A 23,951-nucleotide genomic window follows, 5' to 3' on the forward strand; every position below is an offset into this window, starting at 1 on the left:
TTTGTTTCCCTATCTTCTGATTTAATTTCCCTCCTTAAGTAAATTCTCCACATCCTGGTAGAAGGATAGTCAAGTCCTTCCCCCACTTTTTGCAGTCACATACATTAACTAGTATGGTTCTGAATACAACCCATGCATCACTAAGTAATTATCAGCATCTTCCATAATTGTAAGTCGGGAAGATCTGCTGGAGAAGGGATAGGCTACCCTTCTCCAGTATTCTTGAGCTTCCCTTGTGGCTCAGCTGGTAAAGAACCCACCTGCAGTGTGGGAGACTTGGGTTCAATCCCTGGGTTGGGAAGATCCCCTGGAGAAGGGAAAAGCTACCCACTCCAGTATTCTGGCCTGAAGAATTCCATGGACTCTATAGTCTATGCGGTCGCAAAGAGTCAGACATGACTGAGTGACGTTCACTTCACTTCACTTCTATAATTGTGACTGCATCATTCCAAATGCCTTCAGCTCAGAGCTAGAAGGAGGCAAGTGGTTGTGCTTCATGGAGTAGGAGGCAGAAGATGACAACAGAGAGTGACATCCTTGTGGAACTGTCACCAACAAACACAGAAATGAAAAATTCACTTGAGAAACATAAAAATTCTGAAAATCTAAGAATTATGACTCTTGATTCCAGTTTGTGATTCATCCATGAAATTAATAAAATACATGAATTAAAAAAAAATGAAAGTAAAAGCCATGAATTTAAAAGATGCTTGCTCCTTGGAAGGCTATGACAAAACTAGATAGCATATTGAAAAGCAGAGACATCATTTTGCCAACAAAAGTCCATATAGTCATAGCTACAGTTTTTCCAGTAGTCATGTACAGATGTGAGAGCTGGGCCATAAGGCTGAGCGCCAAAGAATTGGGGCTTTTGAACTGTGGTGCTAGAGAAGACTCTTGAGAGTCCCTTGGACTGCAAGGAGATCAAACCAGTCAGTCCTTTAGGAAACCAACCCTGAATATTCATTGGAGCCACGTGATGGAAAGAGCCAACTCATTGGAAAAGATCCTGACGCTGGGAAAGAAGGCAGGCAAAAGGAGAAGACAGCACAGACAGATGGTTTAGGTAGCATCACTGACTCAATGGACATGAGTTTGAGCAAACTAGGAGAAAGTAAAGGACAGGGAAGCTTGGCGTGCTGCAGTTCATGGGGTCACAAAGAGTCAGACACAACTTAGCAACTGAACAACAGCAACAAGAATTATGACAAGAATCAGGAACTGATACTGAGAAGAAAATAGACAGGATCTTCATGGAACTTTGTTCAGCCACATACATTCCACTTAAAACAGGTCACCCGATCTTTTGAAAAGCTACCATCACCTCAGTAAGAAGAATTCTTTACCAGACCTGCCTTATCTGCCAAGTCTGATATTCACTCATTTTAGGCCAATGTAGATCATTCAGAATCTAAAGAGGCACTGAGGTTATTGAATAAAATGGTTAAAAGCACCTGTTCAAAAGGATGTGTGGCCTTTGATGTAAGGCTGCCTGCATGTGCGCTAAGTCGTTTCAGTCGTGTCCGATTCTGTGCAATACTATGGACTGTAGCCCACCAGGCTCCTCTGTCCATGGGATGCTGATGTGAGACAAGGCAGTTTCAAAAGGTCAAAGTCTGATTATCCAGTCAAAATCCTTTTTCTACTTCCTATGCAGGACCTGAGACCAAATGCTTTGGTCAAGCTACTTTTCATTCTCCGTTCACTACTTTTCCTTTTTCACATTCTGAGTCACTGTTTTGAACAGAATTTCGTGTAATATTAAAACAGTGTCATAAAAAAAGTGTCTTCAGAAACAGCTTTCCTCAGCAATAGTTTAAAGCAGACTTACATTTAGAATCAGGAAGAAGCTATCTGAAGTCCCTCCGAGGTCATATGGACAGATATATATCATCATTAGCTTTTGAATATGTTACCGTATAATGAGTCTTAACTTTCTCCATATATGTGTATATATATATTTTCGCAACTCCAAAAACTCAAAGGCCTCTTCCTTCTCTTTTCCTATTAGAAACGTTTGTTCCAATTTTTTAAAATTAATTTTTAATGGAGTATAGCTGATTTACAATGTTGTGCTAGTTTTTGTTGTACAGCAAAGTGAATCAGTTACATATTATATATTTATATATCCACCCTTCTAAATTTCTAGAGTTTGTATAGAATTGAAATATTTTTAATCAGAAGTTATTTCTAAAAACATGGAAATTTCCGGGGGAGGGGGGAGGAAAAAATTGTATTTGGAATTTGAATAGGACTAAGATTTCAAATGCTTTCCAGAATCATTTACCTAGGGCTTCAATAGCAACAATTTTGACCTCTAGTTTCAGGAAGGGCACTTACCGCCAGTTGCTCTTATCTAAAATCTGTTTAGCAAGAACAGGCATCGAAAGATAAGAAGCAGTGAAATGGTTTCTCTGATGGCAAATTCTTGATTGCTACAGAAAGTGATTAAAAATACACAGCCTGGTAGTTTGACTTGCGAGAGGGGAAGGGGGGTGGAGTGGGAGTTTATATATGCTATGAGTAGTCAGGGTGGGATATGGTCAGGATGTAGTTTACAACAGAAGATGACATCTGTTTCTTCTATTAAAAAAAAATTTGGCATGTTCTAACTTGTTATATGATCTGTCCAACTTATTTGATCATAGCTGATAAAACCTCTGTTCCAGAGTTCATGACAAATAAAAGGATGACTGGTATCTGTAGGTTCTCGGATTTTTACAGGTATCTATTTGTATGTGTCTTAGTAGGAAGCTATCTTTGAAGCCTACTAGAAGATTAAAGTAAGAATGTATAATAAAACCTTTAAGCTTATAATATAGTGATTTTAATTCTTGGACTCTCATGGGTGACCATATGGTTGATTCCAATATACTGGGAAAACATAAAATATATTGGAGTCAACCAAACAGTTGATTCCAATATATTTTATGGTTTTGTTTTTGTTTTTTGTCTTGCTCCCTTGGATTGTTTTCAGGCTTTACAGACAAAGCAATTCACCTCATTTTTGTGTGGGGTAGCCACTCACTGCCTACGGATGAAAAGGTCACCATTAGTGTTAATTGACTTAATTACTCTCACATGATGGACTATGTAGAGGCAATACTAACAAACTGGTTTGTCCCTCACTTCTAATTTTACCCTCTCTTTCATCAAGCCACATTTTTAATTACCTTCTCACAGTGTCTGTATTTATATTTGCCACTGCAGATATACATCTGAAACACAAAGCAAAACAATGATACACAGAATGTGTATAAACAAGTATTTATGAAGTGCCTAGCATGCTTGCTCTCAAAGATCCAGTAGAGATTACAGACCAAGATTTAGAAAAAAATAAGAGATCCCCAATTCATCCCATCCCTCACTCTCTTAACTGTTTTTCTTTTATTCTTCGTGGATCAATTCACCGCTGGCCCTAGGGTAATAATCTTAAAACAATGGCATCTGTTTTCCAAGTACGAAGCTGAAGTTTGCTGAGTACTTTTTTTTTTTTAATGGGCTAAAAATTATGATGGACTTTGTTTTCTTCTGTAACTCAAATTTAAGCTTGGAAAATTTTACAAATGAACACAGCCAGGCATAGCCAAAGGTGTGCACAATGGAAGCAGAGAGTAAATCTAACAATAAATCTCTGGCATTCCAAGTCAGCCAGTGGACCAACAAGCAACATGAAGAGGCCCAGGTACCACTCTTCAGTCATTTTTTTCCCCAATTGCAGAATTCACAAATGCATAAACACTAAGATTACCCAATAGATAAAGGGGAATTAAATCAATATAAATGAAAAAGGATTCCCATATTCATCTTCTTCTGTTAATATAAAATCCATTCATCAGTACCAAACAAAAACACCCAACAATACAATATGAAGAAAGAAATATATATTTTTTGCCTTTTAAATTATAAATTTTATTTTTTCTTCAAGTGCTTTAAACAAATGAATAGATAGAGGATACTAAATTAAAAGTATGGGCCAACTCTTGATACAACACAATGGTTCTCAGCTTCACATCAGTGAATGATAAGAAATATGAAATTTACACTTAGTGAATTATTAATGAAATGAATTGGTCATTTCAGGTCAATTTTGTTCTTTATTTAAAAGTGGTCATCTATCACTATTCCTCAGTAGAGGATTACTTCAATAATAAATGAAATAAAGAATAGATATTTGACCTTCTAAAATATATCTATCTTATAACTTATGGTAAAAAAAAAAAATCCAATTATTCCCAAGAGAATTTAATTTTCTTGGAAAGAAAAAGACTTGCAAGATAAAAATTAAAATGATATGATACTGAAACACATACATAAATCAAAAGATTCAAAAAATAAACTATTAAGCTTAAGTACCTGTGAAAATGAATTATTTTTCCCTCAGATCCAGAGAACAAAATCACTTATTAGAAATTACTAGTGAGTCCTCAGTTTTAACATCTCTTAGCTTAATTCTTCAATTTGATTAATGGAGAAAATAAACTACAAATGCAGTCAACTGAAGTAAGCTTTGGTAAGCTGTAGAAGCAAAGGCATGTGGAGCTACTTCTTCAGTGATCTACAGAGACAGAAGGACAGACAGGGTAGAAATAAACAAGAACTAAAAGTTGGGAACTGAACCTGTATGCAATAAACAAAAGGAAAGAGTAACTGAAACACAAGACCCCATGGGCAGGAAGCCTGCCCCCCATGTCCTCCACCTGCCTTTTGTCTGTAGAGAAGCTTTAGCCAAAGAGTAAGTTTAACTGGAGAAGTGAGAAAATGCAGAAACAAAGAAAAATAGTCGAAGGAAACCAAATAATAATAATGTAGTCATTCAGTATAATCAGGAACTTACAGTTCCTCCTCGAGGGCCATAAGTAATGTTCTGAGCCATATCCTATCTTATAGCTACTGAAACTCCCATCAGGTGGAAGAAGTTAACTACATGATGACCAGACCATAGCCATGACATCAGCTGCCACAATGCCAAGAAATGACCTCTAGAAATGGAAACAAATTGACCCTGGAACTGAAGATTAATTGTACTTATCAGTGACCAATTTCAAGATGATTGTTAGAACTGACTGTGCTGTTTCTTCATGTAGCCCCTTTCCTCAGCCTATAAAAGCTCTTGCCCACTAACTGTCAGTTGGGAAGGAGTTGGTCTTTGAACAGGTATCCACCATCCCCACTGGTTGCCAGCATCCAAAATAAAGCAAACTCTCCTTTCTACCAACCTGGTGTCTTCACTGGCTTTTTGAGTGGCAAGCAGCTAGAGCCCAGTTTTGATTCCAGAAGCATCACTAATAATGCTAACTTGAAGGCCATCTCTTACTTTATCTGAAGATATATTACTAACCTATCATGTTAACATGCCATTAGAGAAATAAGAATTAATTCTGGAGGCAGCAGATTGGAACAGATTTTACGGAAGAAAATGCTGAATTCAAATCTTATTTTGTACCACTTTTCAGTTATATGATATTCACAAAATCACTTCATCTTTTTGAGCCTCAATTGATCTTTAAAATGGGAATAGAACAGTTATGCCATGGGAATTAATCAAAGAATGATAAGCTATGACATATGTAAAGCATAATACCTGGCACATAGTAGTTATTTTGGAGAACAAAAAAATAGTTTTTCCATTCCAGTTGTCCTAAAGAAAGAAAAGTTTGACTGGGGAGAAAAGCCACAATATAAAGGAACACCAGTGAAGCAAAAAATGTATCCTGTATAAATAACTTAAAATGAATAAGTATTTCCAGGCACATTAAATAGTCATTCAAATTCTTAGTGAGTTCCAGCAGGTGCTGAATATTGCATTAGACCATGAGGATCTAAACAAGGAGAATAAGTCTTGACCTTTTCAAGTAAGACAGTTAAGTAGGGAAGACATTCACTAACAGTTACCCCAAAATGTGGTGTAACAAATAAAAGCATGAACGTATAGAGAAAGGCACTATGAAGAATGTCTGTAGTCACAAAAGAACTTACACATCACTTCCGTTTGTGCCTAGAGAATCAGTAGGTATTAATACTTACACTAATATATTGTTTATGAAAGAGCAGTGCCAGTCCAGCAGCCTCAGGATCACTTGTGCATTGGTTAGAAATACAACTTTGAGGGTCCCAGACCTATTGAATCAGAAACCCTGGATTCAGAGCCAGTAATCTATGGTTTAACAAACCTTCCAAGTGATTCTGATGTATAGTAATGTGTGAGAACCACAAAACGAGGCACTCAATAAGTAAATGAGGAAGATAACATTTCAGACAAGAAATGTTATCGAGTCCAAGATCGCTCTGCTCACCATACAACAGGCAAGTAAGTCTGAGAGATAAGGTGTTGAAGTAAGGAACACGACTTTTCTTTGCCATCTGAGAAGATGGCAGACTAATGTCTCAAAATAACCATCTTATTGAGGTCTGAATGCCAGGTTCTTTTATAGAACTTAATTTCTTTCCCCTGAAAATTTCTGCACAGAAAATGGGTGTCACACATATATAATAACAGAGAAAAATGAAAAATCCTATTAAAGAAGTTTGATCAAAGCATCAATAATAATCTCAAAATGGATTCCACCACGATTAATTCCATACTTCGACGTCATTCAAAAACAGCTCTGCTCCAGCATGTGAATGCTGGAGGTGGAAAGAGAGGATCTAGTGATTGCTAACTGGGTACCCTGGGAAAAACCATACAGTTTTACTCATGTTCAGTTTTCTCATGCAGAGAACGGGCAAAAACCCACTCCAGAAAGAGTTATGAGAATTAAATAGAATAGGCATGTCAAAGTCACTGTGAAGTTTAAAGAATCAATAGGTATTAATATGTCGCATTGTATGGTAGTATGCATTGCAAGGTAGTCTTGTAAATCATATAACTTAACTCTTAACTGTTTCTGTGGAGGAACTGCCAAACACGTATTAATATATAAAAGGTATTCTAATTGCTAGGGTGGAGGCACATTAGAAATACTTTTAACTTTTTTAAATTTATATTGGAGTTTGGCTGATTAATGGGCTTCCCTGATGGCTCAGTGGTAAAGAATTTGCCTGTCCATGCAGGAGACACAGGTTCAATCCCTGGGCCAGGATGATCCTCTGGAGAAAGAAATGGCAACCCACTCTAGTATTCTTGATTGGAAAACCCCATGGACAGAGGAGCCTGGCAGACTACAGTCCATGGGGTCGCAAGAGTCCGAAATGACTCAATGACTAAAAAACAACAACAACAGCTGATTAACAATGTTTTGATAGATTCAGGTGAATATCAAAGGGGCTCAGTCATACATATACATGTATCCAGTCTCCTCCAAACTCCCCTCTCATCCAAGCGGCCACACAACATTGCACAGAGTTCTCCATGCTATACAGTAGGTCCTTGTTGGCTATCCATTTTAAATACAGCAGTGTGTACATGTCAATCCCAAACTCCCTAAATATCCCTTCCCCTCATCCTTCTCCCACCCCTCATAAACCATAAGTTCTTTCTCTAAGTCTGTGAGTTTGTTTCTGTTTTGTAAATAAGCTCATTGGTACCGTTTCTTTTTAAGATTACGCACATAAAGAATATCGTAAGGTATTTCTCCTTCTCTGTCTGACTTCACTCGGTATGACAATCTCTAGGTCTATCCACATTGCTGCAAATGGCATTACTTCATTCTTTCTTTCTATGCCAAACAAGCCTTGACTGGTTAAGGCTACAAATCCAAAGTCAGACCCTACCAAACGTGAACAGAAGGAAGAAATATCTGAGGGTCAGATGCTCAGAGCTGAAGAGAAAACCCAGATCCTTCTGCCTCTGGCCCCATTTCCTCTGTGGATATAATTAACAACTGACACCTAATGATAACACAAGCAGAACTAGGAACAAAATCTGGTCTGCACTAAAGGTAGAAGTCTACAGGTTTTGCACCTGGATGTAAATGAACAGCAGACCAACTGCTGATCCTAGACACAGATAAGAGAAAGCATCCAGTGAATTACATTCAGACTCCAGGATTAGAAGAGTTTCCAATTTCAGATGCAAAGACAGAATTTTACCATCAACAAAGCCAAAGGGGAAATGACATTTGAAAACCAACAGATAGAGTTTTTTGCCTTCTACTGGCTGAAAGCCAGGCATTCAAGCCAAAAAGGACAGGATTCAAAGTCAGTTAAAAGCAGAAGGAGTAATTGCAGACATTCTGCCTCCAGCCAAGTTGAGGGTAATACAAAAAAACCTTGACTTCTTTGGGGACCTAGTTTTAGCCATAAAACCCTTGAAAAAAATCAATGCAAATGAAAATACAGATACAGTGCACAAAACATACCAGAGTCTGTCAGACTACCTCCTACTAACAGGACCTCAATCTCTCCTTTCTTCCTTTGTATAAATACTTTACTGTTATTTTACTTGCAACAGTTAATGATGCCAAATCCAGGCAGTGCCAAGTAAAATAGATCAGGACAAAGCTGAGATATCACTTAAAGAACATTATAGTTTTATTAACTGTTTTAGCTAAATAAATTTATAAACACTTCTGGTGCTTTATGTATAAAGATATTTTTAGAGCCTTTTTTCTGATAACAAAGGTTAGATGCTTATAATAAACTCAAATATTCAGAAAAGTGCTGAGAAAAAAATGACAATTATGATTCCCTCACTTAGTGGTAATGGTTGCTAACAATTTACTGTATTTTCCTGAAGCTTCTTAACATATATTTATATTGTTTCATCACTTAGCATTTTGCCATAAGTACTTTTCCATATTGTTAAAACAAACACTCTTTGAAAGATATGATTATCATGCCTGCATACAACTCTACTAAGAGTTTGTAATAATATAAACATGTCTCTATTGATGAACATTTAATTTTCACCCATTATTATGCATGTTGTGATTAATTTCTTTGTGCATAAACTGTTGTTTGCAGCTCATGCAGCTCAATATCAAAAAAAACAGACAACCTAATCAAAAAAATGCACAGAAGACCTAAATAGATATCTTTCCAAAGAAGACATACCAATGGCCAACAAATACATGAAAAGATGCTTAACATCACTAGTAGATAAATGCAAATCAAAACTACCATGAAGTTATCACCTCACACTGGTCAGAATGGCCATCAAAAAATCTACAAACAATAAATGCTGGAGAGGGTATGGAGAAAAGGGAACTCTCCTACAATGTTGGTGGGAAGGTAAACTGGTTTAGCCACTACGGAGAACAGTATGGGGGGTTCCTTAAAAAACTAAATGTATAACTATCACATGACCCAGCAATCCCACTCCTGGGCATATAGCCGGAAAGGAAAAAAAAACATAATTTCAAACGATATATGCACCCCAATGTTCATCACAGCACTATTTACCAAAGCCAGGACATGGAAGCAACCTAAACGTCCATCAACAAATATACAATGGAATATTAGTCAGCCATAAAAGAAATGAAATTGTGCCATTTGAAGACACACAGATGGACCTAAAGACTGTCATACAGAGTGAAGTAAGTCAGAAAGAAAAAAATATATATATATAATCAAGTTGTTCACATTCAAAAACTTTCTAAGCAGTTGATGCAGTATTACCACAAAGCCTTTAATATTTTTTTGCGATGCCTCAAGTCTTTTTTGTTTCATATGCAAGGATAAATTAGACTGAGATCATATTACCATATTATCTCTTTTTCTTCTTTTCTATTTATCTATAATGGAATCTGTCAATATCTGTCAAAAATAATTGTACTAATTTGCCTGATTCTTTCACTCAGCATAATTTTAGCTTTTTCCCTAAGCACTAAATAGTTTTTGGAAACCTATTTTACCATTTTGGGGTGGGGGGGGCGGTAAGAACACTCCAGTTCTTCTCCCTTCAGTTCAGTCCAGTTCAGTCAGTCACTCAGTCATGTCCAGCTCTTTGCAACCCCATGGACTGCAGCACACCAGGGCTTCCCTGTCCATCACCCAATGCCTAGAGCTTGCTCAAACTCATATCCATCGAGCCAGTGATGCCATCCAACCATCTCATCCTCTCTCATCCCCTTCTCCTTCTGCCTTCAATCCTTCCCAGCATCAGGGTCTTTTCTTAGCCAATTTCAATTATACACACAATGTTATCAACTATAGTCATCATTTTATACATTAGATCCTCAGATTTTATTCATCTTATATCTGAAATTCTATACCTTATTACCAACCTCTCCCTATTTATCCCATCCCAAGGCCCTGGAAACCACTTTTGCGCTGTTTTTAAGAGTTCAACTTTTCTATATTCCACTTGTAAGGAGTACCATGCAGGATCTGTCTTCCTCTGTCTGGTTTATTGCACTTAGAGTACTGGCCTCCAGGTTCATCTGTGCTGTCACAAATGACAGGACTTCCTTCCTTTTTAAGACTGAATAATATTCCTAAATGTGTGTGTCTGTGTGTACATAGTTTTCTTGATCCATTCATCTGAAACAGACACTTAAATTTTGAACATCTGTTTTGGAATGACTGCATGGTACTTCATCTCAGGAATTAAAATTACATATATAACATAATAGTAATATTCTTACTATTGGATAGGTAGGTTAGAACTTAGCACCACCAGTTTATATTGCTGAAATAAACTACCTAGTATATTTTTATATGCATTTCTGATTTCAATAAAGGGAATAAATACTATCCACACTGTAAAATACATATTTCAAAATGTTGTCCAAAAAAGGTTTCATATTTCCAGAAGCTATATATTAAATAAATCATTCTTCACAGGTCAGATATGAGTCCTTAAAAAACAGTCTTTCTAAAATACTTTTATTTTAGTTTGCATTTCTTGCATTAATCAGTGGTTGAGTGTTTCAAAATTTATTTTGTAATTAAATATTATTTTATTAATCATCTATGTAAGATGTCTTTTAGTTATCTATGTAAGGTCTTTATCTTAAGACGTTTACTCTTTTGTTCTTATTTATAATATCATGTTATTATGTTATTTATAAGATAAATGCATATTAATCATTAAATGTCACCTATCACTAATATAAACATTTACTATTCTAGTAATTTTTAACAAAGTTTAGTGTTTATATAGCAAAATCTATCAATATTTCCCTTTACATTTTCCCTGTAATCCTTTGAAAGATTTGCTTCAATCTATTATATGGAAATTATTTATACTTACTTCCATATATCTTTTATTGTTAGGGATTTTTCTTCTTTTGCATTTAACCTTTAAATTCATACAAGATCTATTTTGCTGTTAGGTGCAACAAAATGGCCCAAGTTTACAGCTATCCAATTGGTCTAATATCTTTTATCCAATAATCATCTTCTTATACTATGTAATAAAACCTATGCTATATCATTAATATTTATCAAAACATGTTCTATCAGATAATGTATATATTACACACAGATTCTCATACAGAGAAGAATCTCTTTCTGAGCTCTCTGTTCTATGACAGATTTTTCCCTTATATTCCTTATTCAGCATAAGATTATTCCAAAAGTTACACTTTCAAACTACATTTTGAAAACTAGTAGTGATAATCCCACACATTCTATTTTACTAGAAAATTAACTGTCTTCATACATTTGAGATAAATTGTATGTATTTTTCAATTTCAAAAACATTTCTGGACAAAAATTCTTTCTGGGAATTTGGTTGAAATCACAATCACTGGATGAATACATTAAGGGAAACTCTTATCTTTCCTGTACTTGTGTTTACTAGGGAGACAATGACAAACTGCAAGATTTATTAAAAGTTCACCTCTTAACCCTGTCTGTATACATACACCTGCCAGGGGGTCAGTAATTAAATAGCCAACATGATACACAGCAAAATAAGAGAATAATAAAGGGGAATTAGCCAACAACCCAAAAGAAACAGAAAAACCATTAAGTTTGTAACACAGTGGTGGGCTTTTCTAATGTTAACTTTATCCTGAATCTCGATTCAACAAATAATTTTACCAGAGCACTGATTAACTTATATATAAACTACTTTCCCTATAAATTACTCAGATGCAAGAGTTTCACACTATTTTTTCATGTATGCAGATATCAAAATATCTGTAGACATTCTACGTTACCCTCAACTGTTAAAAAGCAATCCAGGCCTACTTGAATATTAGCTTTTTTTTTAAGAGGCCACTAAAACAGAATCCAAACAAAACTGAAAGAGAAGACAAGATAAACAATCGAGAGTTATCAGCAGTTGCCTGATTCATTATGTAGAGTGTTCTGAAATTGTTATTTAAGCTAAAAGCAGCCTGATCAAATGATGAAATCAAGCAGTACCATTTTGTTAAACGTTTCATTTTGAAATAATCGTAGATTCATAGGTAGTTGTAAGAACAAACACAGAACCCATGTGCAAACACAGAAACACAGAATGTACAAACACATGTGCAAACAAACACACACAGAATCCAGTTGTCCCAATGGAGACGTCTTACAAAACTATAGCATAGTCTTGTACCTGTAGTGCAAACTAGTGCAAAAAAAATAACACACCCAGGAAATTGACACTGATATAGTCAATACATCATCACAAGCATCCCTCATGTTACACTTTTATAATCATGATCACCTTGCTCCCACTGGGAGGGCAACTACTCATCTATTCTCCATGTCTTTAATTTCATTATTTTAAAATATTATAAAAGTAGCATCATATATTTTATAACCTTCTAGGATTGACCTGTCCCATTTAGAATAATTCGTTGGAAGTTCATCCAGGTTGTTTACATGTATCTGTCCCTTTTTAGTGTTGAGTAGTACGGCACTGATGTGGATTCATCATGATGTGTTTAACCTTCAACTCTTGGAGGACATAGCGGTTCCAGTTTGAGGCTATCACCAACAAAGCTGCTATGGAATATTTGTGTACACTTTTGTATCAACACAAGTTTTCATTCCTCTAGGATAAATGTCTAGGAATGCAATTGCTGGGGCAGATGGTAGTTGCAAGTTTTGTTCATTATGAAGTTACCAAACTTTCCTAGGCTGGCTTCCCTGATAGCTCAGTTGGTAAAGAATCCGCCTTCAATGCAGGAGACCCCAGTTCAATTCCTGGGTCAGGAAGATCCCCTGGAGAAGGGATAGGTTACCCACTCCAGTATTCTTGGGCTTCCCTTGTGGCTCAACTGGTAAAGAACTCACCTGCAATGTGGGAGACATGGGTTGGAAGATCCCTTGGAGAAGGGAAACGCTACCCACTCCAGTATTCTGGCCTAGAGAATTCCAAGGACTGTATAGTCCATGGGGTCGCAAAGAGCCAGACATGACTGAGTGACTTTCACTTTTTCAAACTTTTCTAGAGTGGCTGTACTATTTACATGCCCACTAACAATGTATTAGTAACCCAATTTTTCCATATTTTTGCCAGCATATGGTAATATCACTATTTTTTAAATTTAATCCACTCTGATTTATGTATAGTGATACCTCATTGTGGTTTTAATTTGCATTTCCCCCAAAACTAACAATTTTAACATCTTTTCTTGTGCTTTTTGCCAGCCATATATCCTCTTTGGTAATCTATTTCTTCATGTCTTTTAACCATTTTCAAAACAGATTTTTTTTTTTTTTACTATTGAGTTGAAGATACTAGTCCTTGGTCAACTACGTGGTTCGCAAGTTTTGTTCCCCAAGCTATAGCCTGTCCTTTCAAGTTCTTTGAAAAGGTAAATTGACTGTCTCAGATCATCTGGATTCCTTTGAAGACTTGTACTGCTTTCTTTCTGCTGGTAAATGCTACAGCTAGTTACATGCATGGGTTTAGAGAAAGCAAGCCTGAGCCATTCTTCAGACTTGCAACCAATGACCCCAATATTTTTTTTTTTTTTTGCTTCTTACCTATGCTGTTCTCTGTACCTGCTGACCTGAACTCAGAGCCCATCTCGGCTCCTCCAGCTTTTACCAGTGGCCTCCTCACTCTCCTCGGAAACATATTCTCTATTAACTATCCTCACTGCCATTTCAAATGGGATTTGTGAAGGGAGAGAAGACACAAGTTTACCTCAGTCCACAAACGACCTTGAAAGCTCTTCTCATTTATTTTCAAATTAAGGATGTTTGTTTATGAGGTTCTTTTACAAAAGGATACACCGCCAAAAATTTTTAGAAAAGTGGCAGTCATATATGCCAGGAGAAAAGAAACTTCTAATCAATTTTGGATGACATTAAGAAAAAAAATACTAGATTTGTAATATTTGGAAAATGATGTCACTTTTCTAGGCATGGGCTTCATGTTCAAAATGAGATGGTCTGAATCACATACAAATCCTTCTCAGTTCAATTTCTATTATAAAATGTAGATGCTTAGAGTAAGACTTTGCACATCAACATGAATATTATACCATATTTTAATGAAAATATATTTAGTGTATGATTCTCCCTGTGATACAAATGGAAGAGTACAAGATGCTTCCCTGGGATAAACCAATATTTATGAGTGTTTTTTGTGTAAATATAGAGCTTTCGCATTTCCTCATGCACTGTATTCACATTTTAATGTTTTTCATCAGAAGAAGTATGAATATGTTAGTCTAAAAGTAATTATCAGATAGAGAGAGATGCTAATAACATATATTAATGACGGGGCTATACAAAATCTGCCACTAAAAGATCACAGATCATCTAATGGCTTTGTACCAAATGTATCTTATGAAAGATTATTGCTGCTGATTGTTTTTCTTTTGATGGAAAAAAAAAATAGATTGGGGAGGTTTATCCACTTGCAAGCTGTAAATATTTGAAAGGTAGATGGTCTATTTTTTCTGCTTAAGGAGAAAAACTGAAGGAAAAAAAAAATACAATGACCTAGTCGAGAGAAAAGGCAATTCAAAATCCTGGAAGCCTCCAAATTCAGAGTTCACAGTTGTCAGCGTTAGGAAATGCATCACTGCTTCCCCAGAAACACACTGCTGCCTTCACTTTCTTTTCAGTCAACAAAAGAAAAAAATTGGAAATGTTAAACTTCCTCACTGCCCTAGTTCACAGAGTAGAGAAAGGAGGTTTATCTTTTTCTCTTGCAAACCTGTAACATCTTTGTATATTGATAAAAGGTGAAATTCAGTACTAATATCATCCAGTAGTTTGGGATATTATCTACATACATAAGCCTTCCGAACAGTACCCATAAGGCAAGGCATTGTGTTTTTCAACAATGTAGGAATAAGAAATACTGAAGAACACTATGAAAAAAAGACATTGATTTTGAGTCCCCAAATAGTAGAATTATAAGGTTAGTAAGGCTATTGAGGTCAATGGTGTGTGTGTGTATATATATATATATATACACACACATCATGTGTGTGTGTGTGTGTATTTATGTGTATACCTATTAACATTTATGTAAGTATAAATTTTCATTATTCTTTAATATCTAAACACAAGTAACAATTTCAGCACAATGATTTCATAACCTACTCAGGAAATATATTCCAACATTTAACAACTCTTACTATCAGAATATACTTCCTTTATCTAATCTAAATCCCATACATTGTAACTCAGATCTATTTCTATCCCCAGTAGGATTGCAGAACAGCTGGTCTGCATCCTCCATAAAATAATCTCTCATGTATTTGACTCTCATCATTAAAGAGCCTCACAGCCATCCTTCCTCAGGCAAAATGACCCTAAAGACCTAACTTCGTCTCATAGATCATATTTTCTAAGACTTGAATCATTCCGAAGCTCTATCTTGGGACTGCTCCAAGTTCTGTGCACCTCTCTTTGTTTCCTCTCAAACATCTCTATCTGCTCCTTACTGACATCTTGGTAGTGATCTACTCTACAAGTACAATTCCACTGTGAAATCAGTACTAGAGTAGCTCTACTCTAAGAATGCAACCATCTTCATTATAAGACTATTCACACCACCCCTAAATCTGTGTCAGAGAGCTACAGAATGAAATCCAAATAATAACTGAAAATTAAAATGATCTTAATGTATATTTTCCCCGATATACATGTGTCATTACTAGTCTTATCTCATGAATTCTTGGGCTCTATCATGGGAAAACCATCTGCTACTTCATTCATCTATTTGACAATTTTTAGCTTTTTCTATAACAGGAAACAGGAGAAACTAACAGGAATCCTAGAATGACAAGGAAAATCCAAAGAAATCTGCTTACTGATTAAGTTTCCCTTTCTAAGTTGATCTAACTAACCCCAAGAAGATCTAGACACAGCCATGTCCCCTGAGTAGTTAACATGACAAGAAGAGTTGGAAACAATTGTACAGAAAACCATCAGAGACAACGTAAAAACCCAAAGGAGGGTCTGTAATCCACTGAACCAAAATGATATCTGCACGGAATGTTCAATGGAAAGAAAAATCAACTGGAATCTGAGTATACTTGTTATTAACTGTCCTCGCCAGATAGGTGGGAACAGCCCAAGGCTTGGTGATAGGTTTCTTATTTGCTTCTCCAAAGCTTAATGACCTGTCATCCAGAGCATACATTCCAATCAGCGATGTACAACATTTTGATGTACACTTTATCACTGAAGACAGTGATAACTATATAAAATGAGGCAAAGCACTAAAGCTGAAGGGAAATACATGAAAACATGAACATGGATTATCTCTGATGACAGAATTATGAGTGATTATTTGCTTCCTTCTACATTTCTATTTCCATACTCTTAATAATAAGAATATATTTCTTCCACGAGAAACAAAACTTCAAATCATTCCTCCACATTATTATTTTTGGTAGCCACCAAGTGATGCTAAATTAAGGTTAGCACAGCTGTTCCATTAACTCTGGACATGAAGAACTAATAAATAGAGGGATGAATTTTTAATATTCTGCCTTACTGAGGAATATAATTTTAATATTTTTTACTCTTTGCCATGCATTTTGTCACTCAATGAGTCTTACCCACGTCCCAAGCAAGAATCATACTTACTAACCAAAACAACTGCTTTTATGTTTCTTGTATTTCCAATAAAGTACAATTTCTCCATATACCTCTATTAGTACATGCTCCAACTTCAGCTAAACCAGCTTGCTGGGTAGATATGACTTTCTCCCTAATTGTAATCAACTTATCCTATTTTTTCACCTCAAAAAATTCAACTACATTCAAAACTAAAGTGGTATATCTAAAATATGGTTCCTATATTGATTCCAATACATTTAAACTGTGACAGACAATAGTATAAGAAAACCTCTTCATTTGTCCCAGGATCGGGCAAAGGTCCAGGACACACCAAGGTACTAGGTTAACCTGCTGAATGAATGACCATGAACACTGATGGCACAAACTGTTTCTTGCCCACTCTTGGCACTTCTCTCCTTATCTGATCCAAAAATATATGTTAGGCAAGTACCACTGTACGGGATGACATCGAGGGGCATCATCTTCTCTCTCATAATGAGTTTTGGGCATTTTATTGACATAAACAAACAATTCTTAGCTGGAAATTATTAGTCAACTCTAACAAAATCAATCCCAATGGAAATTAAAATTAGGCAGTGGGCATCTTTCCTTTCAACAGTGAGTGTATGTATCTTCCACATAATGATCTCCCTGTAACTAAAATATAGTTTATAAACAATGAGACTGTATCTTCCTAGATCTCAGATTTTTTACCCACAACCATTTTTCCAGTTAGTATTCATTTACAGCACTGTTACTCCCACAACTTTCACCACTGCAACATCCAAAATTATTTTAACAGCCAATTATTTTAAAGCCACTTATTTAAAACAAATCATTTTATAGATTCTGACTTACTGAAACCTTACAAAATCCTACTGTGCTGCTGCTACATATCAAATAGGTAAACAACCTATTGTTGGTAAAAAGACCAACCACAGAACATAAGGGACTATACTCAGTATCTGGTAACAAGATAATGGAGAAGATTCTGAAAAAGAATAGGTATATATGAACACACATCTATGTATAACTGAATCAATTTGCTGTACACCTGAAATTAACACAACATTGTAAATTAACTATACTTCAATTAAAAAAAATTATACTGTCTGCAAGTCTTCATCTATCAGTAGCATTAAGTTCAGTCACTGACTACACATTCTAGAGAGACATAATTTCATTTTATTTATTCCTTATTTACTTGAGATTAGGTCATTGAAAAACTCCATATCCTCCAAACCCTGGGTTATAAAACTGATAAGTTGACAGGCATCTTCATTGAGCCAGAGTTATTCTAAAATTATGCAGCATAAAGCCTCTTCCCTCCTCTGTGTTGGACACAGTCTCGTAGCCTTTTCTGCCACATTGTCAGTTCTCTTTTCTCTTGTTGGGTCTCTTCAGCATGGTTACTAACTTTCCGAGGACAATGTTTAAAAAAAAGTCAAGTGCATTACTCCAAAGGTATACAACAGATATTAAATTGAATGTTTGATCCACGTATTACAAAAGAAACTAAAGTGATCTACATATTAATCCCTGACTGGGAAGTTACACAAGAATGTGACTCCCTCTGTATGCTGGCGTTTTGGATAAGCTTAGGGTTTGTTATATTTTCATCCATCTTTCACATGTCACTAGATGAAAACAATAGAATGGGAAAGACTAGAGATCTCTTCAGGAAAATTAGAGATACCAAGGGAACATTTCATGCAAAGATGGGAACAATAAAGGTAGGGACCTAACAGAAGCAGAAGATATTAAGAAGAGGTGGCAAGAATACACAGAAGAACTGTACAAAAAAGACTGTCATGACCCAGATAACCACGATGGTGTGATCACTTACCTAGAGCCAGACATCATGGAATGCGAAGTCAAGTAGGCCTTAGGAAGCATCACTACGAACAAAGCTAGTGGAGGTGATGGAATTCAAGTTGAGCTATTTCGAATCCTGAAAGATGATGCTGTGAAAGCACTACACTCAATATGTCAACAAATTTGGAAAATTCAGCAGTGGCTACAGGACTGGAAAAGGTCAGTTTTCATTCCAATCTTAAAGAAAGGCAATGCCAAAGAATGTTCAAACTACACAATTGCACTCATCTTACACACTAGCAAAATAATGCTCAAAATTCTCCAAGCCAGCTTCAACAGTACGTGAACTGTGAAATTCCAGATGTTCAAGCTGGATTTAGAACAGGCAGAGGAACCAGAGATCAAATTGTCAACATCTGTTGGATCATTGAAAGAGCAAGAGTTCCAGAAAAATATCTATTTCTGTTTTATTGACTATACCAAAGCCTCTGACTGTTTGGATCACAACAAACTGTGGAAAATTCTTCAAGAGATGGGAATACCAGACCACCTGACCTGCCTCTTAATAAATCTGTATGCAGATCAGGAAGCAGTTAGAACTCGACATGGAACACAGACTGGTTCCAAATCAGGAAAGGAGTATGTCAAGAATGTATACTGTCACCCTGCTTATTTAACTTAAATGCAGAGTACATCATGCGAAACGCTGAGCTGGATGAAGCATAAGCTGGAATCAAGATTGCCAGGAGAAATAACAATCACCTCAGATATGCAGATGACACCACCCTTATGGCAGAAAGTGAAAAAGAACTAAAGAGCCTCTTGATGAAAGAGAGAGCATGAAGTAGTTTGCTTAAAACTCAACATTCAGAAAACTAAGATCATGGTATCCCGTCCCATCACTTCATGGCAAATGGATGGTGAAACAATGGAAACAGTGAGAGATGTTATTGTTTGGGGCTCCAAAATCACTGCAGATGGTGACTGCAGCCAAGAAATTCTAAGACATTTGCTCCTTGGAAGAAAAGTTATGACCAACCTAGACAGCATATTAAAAAGCAGAGACAATACTTTGCCAACAAAGGTCCATCTAGTCAAAGCTATGGTTTTTCCAGTAGTCATGTATGGATGTGAGAGTTGAACTATAAAGAAAGCTGAGGGCTGATGCTTTTGAACTATGATGTTGGAGTAGACTCTTGAGAGTCCCTTGGACTGCAAGAAGATCCAACCAGTCCATCCTAAAGGAAATCAGTCCTGAATATTCATTGAAAGGACTGATGCTGAAGCTTTGGCCACTGGATGGGAAGAACTGACTCATTTGAAAGACCCTGATGCTGGGAAAGATTGAAGGTGGGAGGAGAAAGGGATGACAGAGGATGAGATGGTTGGATGGCATCACCAATTCAATGAACATGAGTTTGAGTCAACTCCAGGAGTCCTGGCGTGCTGTAGTCAATGGAGTCACAAAGAGCTGGACATGACTGAGCGACTGAACTAAGCTGAACTGAGATGATAACATGCAAGTCGGGACAGAAAGAGGAGGCAGAAAAAGAGGCATCACTCTAACCTCCGGGTGGGAGAACCTGCAAGTCAACCAAAGTGTTTAAAAAAAAAACTGTATTTTATCGGAGAAGGCAATGGCACCCCACTCCAGTACTCTTGTCTGGAAAATCCCATGGACAGGGGAGCCTGGTAGGCTGCAAACTATGGGGTCGCTAAGAGTTGGACATGACTGAGCGACTTCACCTTTCACTTTCATGCATTGGAGAAGGGAATGGCAACCCACTCCAGTGTTCTTGCCTGGAGAATCCCGGGGACGGCGGAGCCTGGTGGGCTGCCGTCTATGGGGTCGCACAGAGTCAGACACGACTGAAGTGGCTTAGCAGCAGCAGCAGCATTCTCTCCCAAACTCCCTTCCATCCAGGCTGCCATAAAACACTGAGCAGAGTTCCCTGTGCTATACAGTAGGACCAACCAATGTCTCTTAAGGGAATTTAAGCTTGAGTTCAATCTTAAAAAAGGAAGAAGCACAGCTCGGAGAGCAGGCTGACCTGCCACCCGTATGTCCTCGCTCTGGGTGGCTCTCCTATGAGTAATAGTTGTTGAGTCTTCATTTAGAACATTTCAAGAACTATCAACACCACATTTATTCCTCAAGAGGGCTTTTCATGATGTCTTTGTGTTCTAGCTTTCATTATGTATAACTCCTTTAAGGGCCCAAAGTGGATCAAAACACTGAAGCTTATGTTACAAGAAGCATCAAAATAAATAAATTCTCAAGCCACAGATGATACCCTAGAAATTTGCAGTAAAGCATTTCTAATATTTCAAAGAAAAAAACTGAGGTGCTATAGTATTACTTTCTGAATGTAAAAATTAGTCAGGCACCAATAGGAAATAGGAGCTAATTTATTTTAAATATCTAATTATTATCAAAATATTTACTAATCAACCGCTATATGCAAAATCAGATCTCCAGCTTTCAAGGGGCTTTAACCCAATGGGGAACACAAGATACACAGACAAATTAAAAATACCTGTGGTAGAAAAATATAATTGCCAACTCAAGACATTACAGAATCACAAAAATATCAGAATTCTATTTAAATCCCATCCTGTAAAAAATAAATGCGAAGCACATAAATAAAGATATGCAAGCCTCTCCCCATGATGACTAGTATGTTTTTAATTTTTATTTTATATTGGAGTACAGTTGATTAACAATGTTGTGTTAGATTCAGGCGTACAGCAAAGTGCCTCAATTTTATATATATATAAATACATGTATCTATTCTTTTTCAAATTATTTTCCAATTTAGGTTATGACAGAATATTGATCAGTTTCCTGTGCTATACAGTACATCCTTGCTGATTATCTATTTTAAATATTATAGGATTATTTTATACCATAGAATTTATGTCATAGAAAATGAGGATTTCGAAACAAAAGAATGTTAGGTACAACTGTCTCTGATGCCTTCTAACCAACTGAATAGGATCTAAGAACATTTCATTTCAGATTAACCAACTTCTCCTACCTACTGAAAAGAAGAATTATAAATTATTGCCTGAGTTCCAAAGGAATACAGTTACTCAACTGGGCTATTCTGCTTGTTCTTCAATAAAGACTTTTGAAGCAGTTCAACATCTGCAAAAGAAATTTATTATCTGGCTTTTTCATTCATTACACATCTAGTAGATAAATATTTTTAAAATGCACAGATTTGGGGATAGAGATTTTAAAATGTTTATTGAATGAATGAATGTTGAAGGAGAAATAAATTTCCATGTTGGCATGTGAATGTGAAACTCTTTTTAAGCCCATTACCACCACCAACATAAATTTTGGGACTTGATAACCTAGATTAGTTCTAAATAGATAAATGCGTACGTTCCAGTCTACTGATTTATATCTATATTCATACATTTCAAAGAGATTATTATTTACACAATCAAGCAGAATTATTCCTTTGAGCCATACATGTCTTTTGTATAATTAGGTAATTACGACACGCTAGCCATAGTAAAATAATAAGCAAGAAATGCTGGAATGACTGTGAGACGTTATTTTAAAAATGTACACGACCAAAGAGATTTTGTCTTTGGCAAGGTGACTATTTAAATATTTGTTATTTATGACTCGTACGACATTGTGGAGAAGGTTAAGTATGCAAGTCTTTATAACTAATTTGCAATGGTCTATTTTGCTGAAGACTGAGACAGGGAGAAGAGATTAACACTCACTGAGAACCCCTCTGTGTACTGGATGCTTTATATACAGAATCTCACAAAACCCTCACAAAATCCTGTGAGATACGTATTATTGGATCCATTCCTTCACTAGAATAAACAGAGACTCAGAGGGTGCCATTTGTACGTGATGATCACACAGCTGGTAAGGAGAATTATAATTTTAAGCCCTAACTGATGCCTCCAAACCCATGTTCTTCCCACATGAACTATTCCACCCTTAAAGGAAGAGCCCAAAATGACTAAAATGGTGGCCAGTATCTACTGTAAGCTTCACGAAGGCAGATTCTCTGCCTCTTTCCCTCTAAAACAGTGACTGACATATTACAACTACATACTAAAAATGTTTATAATGAATTACGTTAGCTCTTAAAATGTTTTCTTCCTCCTCCAGATCTGATTCAAACTCTGAATGACCTAAGAACTAGCTTGTTCACCTAGATAAGAGGACCGTAAGCTGCATGAAATGTGAATAATCTACCCTCTGTATCACTGCATTCTACCTCTATAGAAATTAGCTATTAAATTAAAAACAGAATTACCATATGAAGCAGCAGTCCCCGTTCTGAGTACATATCCAAAAGAAATAAGTATCTCAAAGAGATATCTATACCCCTATGCTCACAGCATCATTTTTATAATAGCTAAGATATAGGAATAATCTAAGGGTTCATCAACAAACAAGTGGATACAGAAAATGTGGCATACTCCTCAGTCTTCAGAAAGAAGACAATCTCGTCATTTGCAACAATCGAGGACATTATGCTAAGTGAAATAAGCTGCCAGAGAAAGTCAGCTATTGCATGGTATTTCTTACCTGTGGAATCTTTTAAAAGGCAAATTCACAGAAACAGTAAAACAAACAAACAAAAAAGGTTGTCAGAGAATGGTGAGTGGGGGGAACAGAAAGAGGTTGGTAAAAGTGTACAAGCTTTCATTTATAAGAGGAATAAGTTCTGAGGGTTTAATGGTGACTATTGCTGATAATGGGCTTCCCAACTTGCTCAGTGGTAAAGAACCAGCCTGCCAACACAGGAGATGTAAGAGAGGTGGGTTCAATCCCTGGGTCAGGAAGATCCCCCGGAAAAGGGAATAGTAACCCACTCCAGTATTTGTGCCTGGAAAATTCCACAGACATAGGAGCCTGACGGGCTACAGTCCATAGGGTCACAAAGAGTTGCACGTGACTGAGCGTGCGGGCGCACACACACACACACAAACGTAGTTGATAACATGTGAGCCTGGAGGCTACTTGTAGTCCATGGGGTCACAAAGAGTCAGACATGACTGAGTGACTCACACTATACAATTAACATTTGCGAAGAGAATAAGAATAATGTATTTACCAAAAGAAAAACAAAAAATATCTAACAAGCTTGTACCCTATCAGGATAAGGTAATACAACAGTTGTATCTTCATGCAGATTGATAGTCTGTTTGTATTCTTAACTCAAATACCACAAGCAGTGTTGCCTTTGGGCATCTTACTTTCTGAAACATTTCTGAAGTGTTGAGCGTCTGTTATAAAG

This window comes from Bison bison, unplaced genomic scaffold (genome assembly GCF_000754665.1).
Source record: "Bison bison bison isolate TAMUID 2011002044 unplaced genomic scaffold, Bison_UMD1.0 scf7180017864105, whole genome shotgun sequence".
Lineage (NCBI taxonomy): Eukaryota > Metazoa > Chordata > Mammalia > Artiodactyla > Bovidae > Bison > Bison bison.